At 42.9% G+C, this 8,515-nt stretch overlaps 1 non-coding gene across 1 annotated transcript; it reads left to right on the top strand.

The window, feature by feature from the left end:
- The first annotated feature begins 7,219 nt into the window (after positions 1 to 7,219).
- LOC120266333 lies at positions 7,220 to 7,326 on the top strand. Its single transcript, XR_005538142.1, has one exon. It is a non-coding gene; the product is annotated as a small nucleolar RNA R71 (small nucleolar RNA).
- The last annotated feature ends 1,189 nt before the right edge of the window (positions 7,327 to 8,515 follow it).

The raw sequence follows: 8,515 nt of genomic DNA, 5'->3' as shown, positions 1-8,515 counted from the left end.
GAAAGGTGTACGTATAGCTCTGTATGTGGCTGAGTATAGAATATGGGTCTGTATTCTGCTCTAGAGGATGAGTCATCAGTTCTAGGTCTCTTAGAAGGCCTGGCAGTAGTATGCTTCCTTAGTATTATCTGCAAAGAGCATGTGAAACAACTTAGTACAGAATAAGAAAAATCAGGCTGGACACGATCGTGCTAGTGGCACAGTGACCATGTCCAGAGTGATAACAAGATTGTGCAAGGTGTTCTCAATGGTGACAAGATCGTGTCATGTGGAATAACACGATCGTTTCGGTGTCGATCATCATTCCCAAAAGGACTACACCACTCAATCGCCATTGATTCAAAAAATAATGCCAACATAAGTAAAGTAGGCCCATGAATAAACCCTAGAGGCCCAAGAATCGCAAACCAAAACCTTGAAACCTTGAAATGCTAAAAGGAAAACAATGGCCGCTTACTAGATTCGGAGAAAATATGGAAAAGAAGAAATCACCGAGGAAATCTCTTGATGGAAACCAGCAAAAGAAGGCACCATGCCTTATAGACCCAATGAGGAGAGGGAGAGTCAAACTTTGCGAGGAAAAAGGCATGATGGAAGGGCGCTGCCTCCAGGAGTTAGGGTTTTTAAAACAAACAGCGGAATCCGAACGGTCGTGCCCGAACATGCAAGAAACTCATGCGTGCCCGATCGCAGGGATTAGGGAAAGAAGAACCACGGTGATAAATATTTCAGGGATTAGTGATTAGCCACCGAGTATGCTAAACCCACTAAAAAAATTTCAGAAGGGTGATAAAAATTTGAAACAAGGATGACACGATTGTGTCAGGTGAATAGAAAACATACCTCTTCCCCGACACGCTCGTGCCCAGCCTATGTGTGTCCTGGAATATGTCATAAATTGAAACCAGTGAAAATCAATGGCTTGCGCATGGGCATATTCTGCCCTTGTCGTGCTTGAAAATTTCCAGGACAATGGTTCTTTCCCCCTATAAACATTATAGTACAAGGTCTAGAGCAAAACAAAAACTAGTATGAATAATAAATCAAAGGAATGCCAAGAAAATCATAAGGAGATGGAGATGAAGTACAACAAGTTAACCAGCGATCCGAGAATAAGTAAACAGTCAAACAAAAGAAGAACAAACACTCAATCCAACAAAACCTTTCAAATGACTTGGGTTACCTCCCAAGAAGCGCTTGATTTAACGTCACTAGCTCGATGTACCTAGTTTGCTTAAGGAGGTTCATGAAATCGAGACCTTTTTTGGTCACCCGTGACGCAATTGCAAGCATATGGTAATAACATGTTAATCAAATTGATCTCACCAAATGACCAAGTAGAAGAATGTTCAATGTTGGGTGGTGTTGGCGGTGAGGTGGATGGTTCTTTTTTTCTAGATGTCACTTTCTTCCACCACTTCCTTGCTCTGGAGACTTGTTTCCTTGGTGGTTTTGATGGTTCCATATTCTTGTTGTCCACCAATTCCAAACCTTTAGCCTCTTCTACTATCCCCCCAAGTCCCTCATCATCCAAGGGAGTATCTTCCAATAATTCTGCAAGTTCAACCTTCATGAAAGTGTTCTGTACAAAATCAGAGACGAACTCATCAACAACATCAGCAAAATAATATGTATCATCGAAATCCATAGTATGTCTCATGGAGTCACAAAGTCTAAAAGTGGATTCTTCATCGCCGACTCGTAGTGTCATTTGGCCATCCTTGACATCAATGAGATGCTTGGAAGTCGCTAAGAATGGCCATCCCAATATTAATGGAACTTCAACCTTGTCATCAACATCTAAAATGACAAAATCCACTGGGAAGATAAATTTATCCACTTTGACCAAAACATCTTCAATTATGCCCCTTGATCGTCATGTGGATCTGTCTGCCAATTGCAGGGTCATGTTGGTGGGGTTTCGGATCCCCAAGCCCTAGTTTTTGAAAAATTTTGTAGGGCATGAGGTTAACACTTTGCCCAAGGTCGGCCAGGGTTTTCTCATCAACTAAACCCCCAATTTTCCAAAGGATAATGAATCCCCCTAGATCTTTCTCCTTCTTAGGAAGTCTGTTGCATAGTAGAGCAGAGCACTCCTCATTGAGTGTCATAGAAAACACCTCTTCCAATTTCCTTTTATTTGTGAGTAGTTCCTTTAAGAATTTGGCATACCTTGGCATTTGAGCGAGGGCTTCTATAAATGGAACATTAATGTGCAGAGTTTTGAACATGTCAAGGAATTTTCTGTACTGCGCCTCTTACTGGTCTTTCCTTGCCTTGACAAGGTAAGGAAGCTTTGGTTGATACTTGAGTGGTTGAATTGTGTCCTTACCTTATTCCTCTATTTTCTCTTCTGCAGTGGCTGGGATGTTGATATCAGTACTCAAGAAAAAATTCCTAAAAATTCCAGTAAAAATTAGAGCATGAGAACATTTAATGTTAAAACTCGAGCATATAAAGATAAAGCAATGAAATACAACTCAAGACAACAAAAATAAAAGATAAACTCAGAAAAAAGATCCTTTCTGAGTAGTACAAGTCCAAAATATGAAAAATAAGAACAAAGAAAAGTAAAGACGCATCAGGCGTTAGTGTCGCACATGGTCGGCTCTTCTGCTGCTGGTGCTAGATAAAATGGTGATGGTGGATCTGGTGATAGTGGTGATGGAGATGCCTGAGGAGTACGAGGTCTCATCATAAAGGAAGATGTCACGTCTCGCTTGAGGATCTGTTGTAAGATGTCGAGACCTTGCATAACCTCTGTGTGGTTCGCGGCCTGTGTAGCGCAAACTCCAGCTAAATTGGGCTAGAGTACCCCCACCCCACTGCACTCTCGAGCCTCTCAAAATGATCATGGGCTCGAGTCGGTAAAAAGATCCGCACTTGAGGTGGCTCCTATGCTGCGGGGGGTGACTCTGTGTGCACCTGCTCATGTTATGGCTCTAACGCTGGCTGTGAGCCCACTGCCGCATCTCCCTTGGCCTCTGCTATCTCTAGTGGGGGCATGACCATAATGTAAACCCCCTGCCTGTATCTCCTCACCATGCCCATCAATTGCATGGTCTCTATGCCGAGTGGTGCAAGTATAATCATCTTCTCTGCCCCTCTAATAGCGTCAAGCAGACCTATACCAATGATGAGCCTAGTGATGTATAGGCTGGAGAAGAGAACACTGATACTGGAATACTGTCCCTAGTGGCGCAAGTACTCAGCCAGGACGTGCCCCAAATGAATCGGCTCGCTCTGCACCATAGAGTATAGATATAATAGCCCATGTCTGCACAGTACCCCTGTGCTGTCACCACGCTCGTTTACTGATCGACTGAGAATAGCGTGGATGTATCTGTATGCTGACCAAGAAAGGCAAGTAGCCTTGGGCACTCCCGGCTCATACTGGCCCTGACCACAGAGTATCCTATATGCTATCTGAGGGGTCAAGCTACCTGGATAATCAGTTGGTAGCCGATTGTACTCCTCAGTGTTTGTAAATGCCTCGTTATATAACCCGAGTCTGAGCAAAAACTACATGGAGCTCATACTATGATACTTCCTGAACACTCTAAATTGTATGACGTCGACACTGTCAAAACTCATATATGACCGGTCAAACTCGAAGGACGCTAACACCTCTAATGTCAGCAACCAAATGGCAGGCTCACGACTAGACAATAATCTGTGCCAACTGCCTACGGTAAGGAGCTCCTCAACCTCATCGGCCATGTCATCAGTGAGTTGAACCTCTCTCAAAGCACCCACCTCTTGAAAATGTGTCTGTCCAAACTTCATCTTCACCAACCTCTCAAAACGAGCCTGGTGCTCGGGAATCGAGAACTCCATGTACTCTGGCTCAAGCTGAGGGCTCTCTAGGACATTTGCTGCCAGATCTCTTTGATCTGAGGGGCCATATCTGCAAGATTTGAAAAGAAATTGATCAAATTCATTCACAAAACCATACTGCAAGAATCCATACGGTCATGTGGAAATTCCAAACGCTCATGTGGATCCATGGGACGTGAAAGCCGCACGGCCCTTGTTCTAAAAACTCAAAAATACATCCCAAAATAATTTCTAAACTTATTATAAACATACACCAACCATTTAATCATAGAACAGAAGCAACATTTACCAATTTAATTGATATAAATCAAGATTGGCGAAGAAAAGAGTGAATGAGAGTTTACCGACAAGATGAAGATGAAAAACTTGAAAACGGCTAGAAAACTCAAGTAAAATCCCTCTAAAATAACGGTGAGGGGTCGGGAGAGTACAAGGATACATTCGTTGAGTGTTTGGGAGTGCGAGAATGAAAAAGTGCAATAGATTTATAAAGAAAACTCGCAACCTTTTGAATTCTGTACATCCGCAAAGGCCTGTGGAAATTACCCACGCCGGTGTGACTCCATAGAAGTGCTTCACAGGGGCACTCACACACCCCTGTGTGCTCTCAGGATAGCACACTTTTCCTCTGAATGCATCCACATGGGCTATGGCAATTCCCCACGCCCGTGTGCCCGACCCACAGGGGTACCCACATACTCCTGTGGCTTTTCTGTCCACTCGAGAACTTTCTATAAGTGTTTCGTACACCCGTGTGGAAATTCCACACGGGCATGGATCTTCACAAGGCTATTCACAGGGGCAATCACACGCCCTTGTGTCTTCTCGGGACGGAAAAGAACTCTCTGGAGGAAATCACACAGGTATGTGAATATTACCCACACCCGTATGTAGTTCACAGGGTCAGACATATGGGGAGACACACGCCCCTATGTCTTCTTGGGATAGAGTTTTGAACCTCTGCAAAGAAATACACGCCCGTGTGGAAATTACCCACGGGCGTGTGACCTTCACAAGGTCATTCACAGGAGCATTCACACGTCACTATGTCTTCTCAGGATGGAGAAGTTGAGCTCTGAATAGAACCACATGCACGTGTGGAAATTCCACATGACCATGTGTCTTCTCTGGATGACTTAGAAAAAATTACAGACCCTGATGAAAATTTCTGTACACTTATACACATACAGAGCCTGCATATATTATGAAAACTGACCAGAAAATCATGAAAATCATGCTCAAACGACAAAGAAACTTGCCAATCACAATTATGCACACGAAAACATCAATGATCCACAAGAAAAACACAACAATTGCATGTAAACATCAAGACACCAACACTTAAGTTCTTATTCATGCAAACACTAAACTAAAAGCTAGAAAAACAGTAAAGACTTGGGGTGCCTCCCAAGAAACACTTGTTTAACGTTACTAAGCTTGGCATACCTCTTCTTACCTCACGAGGGCTCATAGATGAAGGTTTCCCTCTTACCCATAACCTGAAAGCATGATGAACATAGTCTTTTGAAGGTAGAGAGGAAGTTATTGAGTTTGTTGCTGAACAAGGTTCGTCACCCTTACTCTGTTCTTGCACATCCCCATTAGCCTTGGGGCATTTCTTGTGACATCTCCTTGCACGCTTCATCTTTTGGATCATCTTCTTCATGGTCCCCGGGGTAGGTTGCACCTTGTCCTCTAGACCAAGCATCAAGACTTCATCATTCTCCACTCCTTGATCTAGCACCCCTTCATATGGGTCCGGATTCATCATTTCCTGCACATATTCATCTATTAGTTCATCGGTAGTGTCAAGAAAGTAAAGAGTATCATCAAAGTCTAGAGAATGTCTCATGGCTTTGGTGAGGCGTTATGTAAGCTTGTCATCCCCAACTCATAAAGTCAACTCCCCGCCATCCATGTCAATGAGGGCCTTGGAAGTGCATAAGAACGACCTCCCAAGTATCAGCGAGACATCGACATCCTCATCAACATCCAACACTACAAAGTCTACAGGAAATATCTACTTGTCAACTTTTACAAGTACGTCTTCAATGATGCCCGCTCGGATGTCTCATCATTTGGTCCGCCAATTGAAGTGTCATCCGAGTGGGCCTAGGTTCCCCCAAGCCTAGCTTTTCGAAGAATGTGTAAAGCATGACGTTGATGCTAGCCCCTGAGTTCGTCAATGCCTTCTCTTCACCCAACTTTTTGATATTGCACGGGATGATGAAGCTTCCGGGGTCCTTCTTCTTGTTCGGCATATTCTTTTGCAACACCGCCATATATGAAGCATCTAAGATTATAGATGAACTTTCCTCTAATTCCTCTTGTTGTTCAAGAGGTCCTTCAGAAACTTTGCATACCGAGGCATTTGACACAACGCCTCCACAAATGGGATGTTGATGTGCAACTGCTTGAATAACCCCAAGAACTTATTGTATTGCTCATCATTTTGGTCATTCTTCAACCTTGAAGGATAAGGGGTTCTTGGCTTTTAAGGTGGTAGTGCCACCTCCTTTCCTTTAGTTCTTTCCTCAACCTCTATGACCTCGGGTGCATCAACATCAGTCTTCTCACCCGGAAACCTGCCCTCAACCTCACGACTACTTCTCAAAGTGATCGCCTTCACAAGTTTCCTCAGATTGGTTTCTGTGTTACTAGGCAAGCTTCCTTAAGGTCTCTCCGATAATGACTTCATAATTTGCCCCACTTAATTCACTAAATTATACAATGATACGGTGTGGTTGCAAAGTGTGGCTTTAACCGATAGAAATCTTGTGTCCAACAATTGAATGAACTTGGTTAAAGCCTTCTCTAGATCGGTCATCCGGTTTTCTAACCTTGAAACTCGGTTCTAAATGTTTGGGGCTTGTTGTTGTTGTTGGAAACCTAATGGTGCCATGGTCTTTTGTTTGCCCTTGACTATTACATGAAAAATTCGGGTAGCTCCTCCAACCCGGATTGTAGGTGTTGCTATATGGATTGGCTTGGCTTCTCATTGCATTACCCATAAAATCCACTTGTTCTACCGAGGATGTACCACCAATAGAAATGGGGCAATCGGAAAGAAGCATGTCCTCCCCCACACCCAGTGCAACTAGTGAAGGATGCCACTCTAGGAGAAGTTAGAGTATCTAACTTATTGCTCAATGACTCAACCTGGGCTGCCAATGAAGTAACTGCATTGATCTCATGAAGTCCGACTACCTTCTTTCTGTCTCTTGTGTTCTACTAATAACTGTTCATATCCATTTCTTCACTGAGATGTCGGGCTTCTTTAGGGGTCTTGCTTCCTAAGGTACCACCTCCTCCAGCATCAAGTAACTATTTTATGCTCGGGTTCAACCCATTATAGAAAGTCTGAATGATCATCCACTCGGGGAACCCTTGTTGAGGACATTTCCGGAGGAGCTCCTTGAACCTATCCTATGTCTCAAAAAGAGACTCCAATTCTGTATGTACAAAGGAGGAAATTTCATTCCTGAGCTTCGCAGATTTTCCAAAAGGGAAATATCGGGCAAGAAAAGCTTCTACCATTTCCTCCCAAGTAGTAATCAATGCCCTAGGTAATGAATATAGCCACTACTTTGCTATCCCCTTCAAAGAAAATGGGAAGGCCCTCAATCTGACAGCATCATCCGTAACTCCATTAATCTTAAGCATGTTGCACACTTCCAAGAAGTTCTCAATGTGATTGTTCAGATCCTCATCGGCCAAATTATTAAATTGTGCCGACTGTTGTATCATCTGGATGAATGCTGTCTTTTAGCTCAAAGTTCTGAGCTATAATCGGTGGCCACACAATACTAGATTGTGTGCCTAGAACTATGAGTCTAGTATAACTTTGATAGTGTCCTTTTCTGTTCATTTTGTTCTGCCATATTATTTGACCCTTCACCTTCTATCACAGCTTGATTTAACTGTTCTTGTACAAGTTCTTTTCCCACTTCTATGAAGTGTTTGTTCAAGTTCAGGAGCTCCTTTCAGCTAATGTCAAAGGGTTCTGTCAAGTCATAACCTGGAGCTGCAACCAAAGAAAGAAAAACAAATCAGAATGATGGAATAATAAGAAAGTGTGAAATAGAATAAATGGTAAATAGCTAAAATAACAAAGTGCAAAGTATTTCTAAAATTTCTATTCCACGAGCAACGGCGCCAAAAACTTGACAACGCCCTTTTGCGTGTGTACAACAAGTGCACGGGTTTGTCGAAGTAATAATACCCTAATGAGTGTGTAGTCGTATCCATAGGTAATAGTGATCAGAAACACAAGGATTGCTATTTAATAAAAGTGAAGATGGATCGATAGTGGTGCGAATAATATTAATGAAAATAGAAATAAGAAAAGAAGCAGGAGGCGTAAATAAAAGATAGAAGAGGCAATCGACAGAAAGTAGGACACCCGGACATTATCCCCCTAGGACTATTGCTTCAAGTGCAAAATCAACTATTATGTCTCCTAACTAATACTTAATGTGTCATGGAAATCCTAAAACACACGGTCCCAAACCTACGATCAACCGTGACTAACCCTACACTATGCCCGGTGGAGAAATCACTCAGTCTTGATGCCTCACACTGTGTAAGGTTGCTTAAAGCTCTAGGGACTCCAAGTGATAAACCCTATTCCCTAATGTAGATCTAACCCTTTGGTCCAGGCGAAAGACCCCTAGTCATA

This window comes from Dioscorea cayenensis, chromosome 1 (assembly GCF_009730915.1).
Source record: "Dioscorea cayenensis subsp. rotundata cultivar TDr96_F1 chromosome 1, TDr96_F1_v2_PseudoChromosome.rev07_lg8_w22 25.fasta, whole genome shotgun sequence".
Taxonomy (NCBI): Eukaryota; Viridiplantae; Streptophyta; class Magnoliopsida; order Dioscoreales; family Dioscoreaceae; genus Dioscorea; species Dioscorea cayenensis.
Note: the sequence above shows the minus strand (reverse complement) of the source record. Positions and strands in the feature narration are given on the sequence as shown.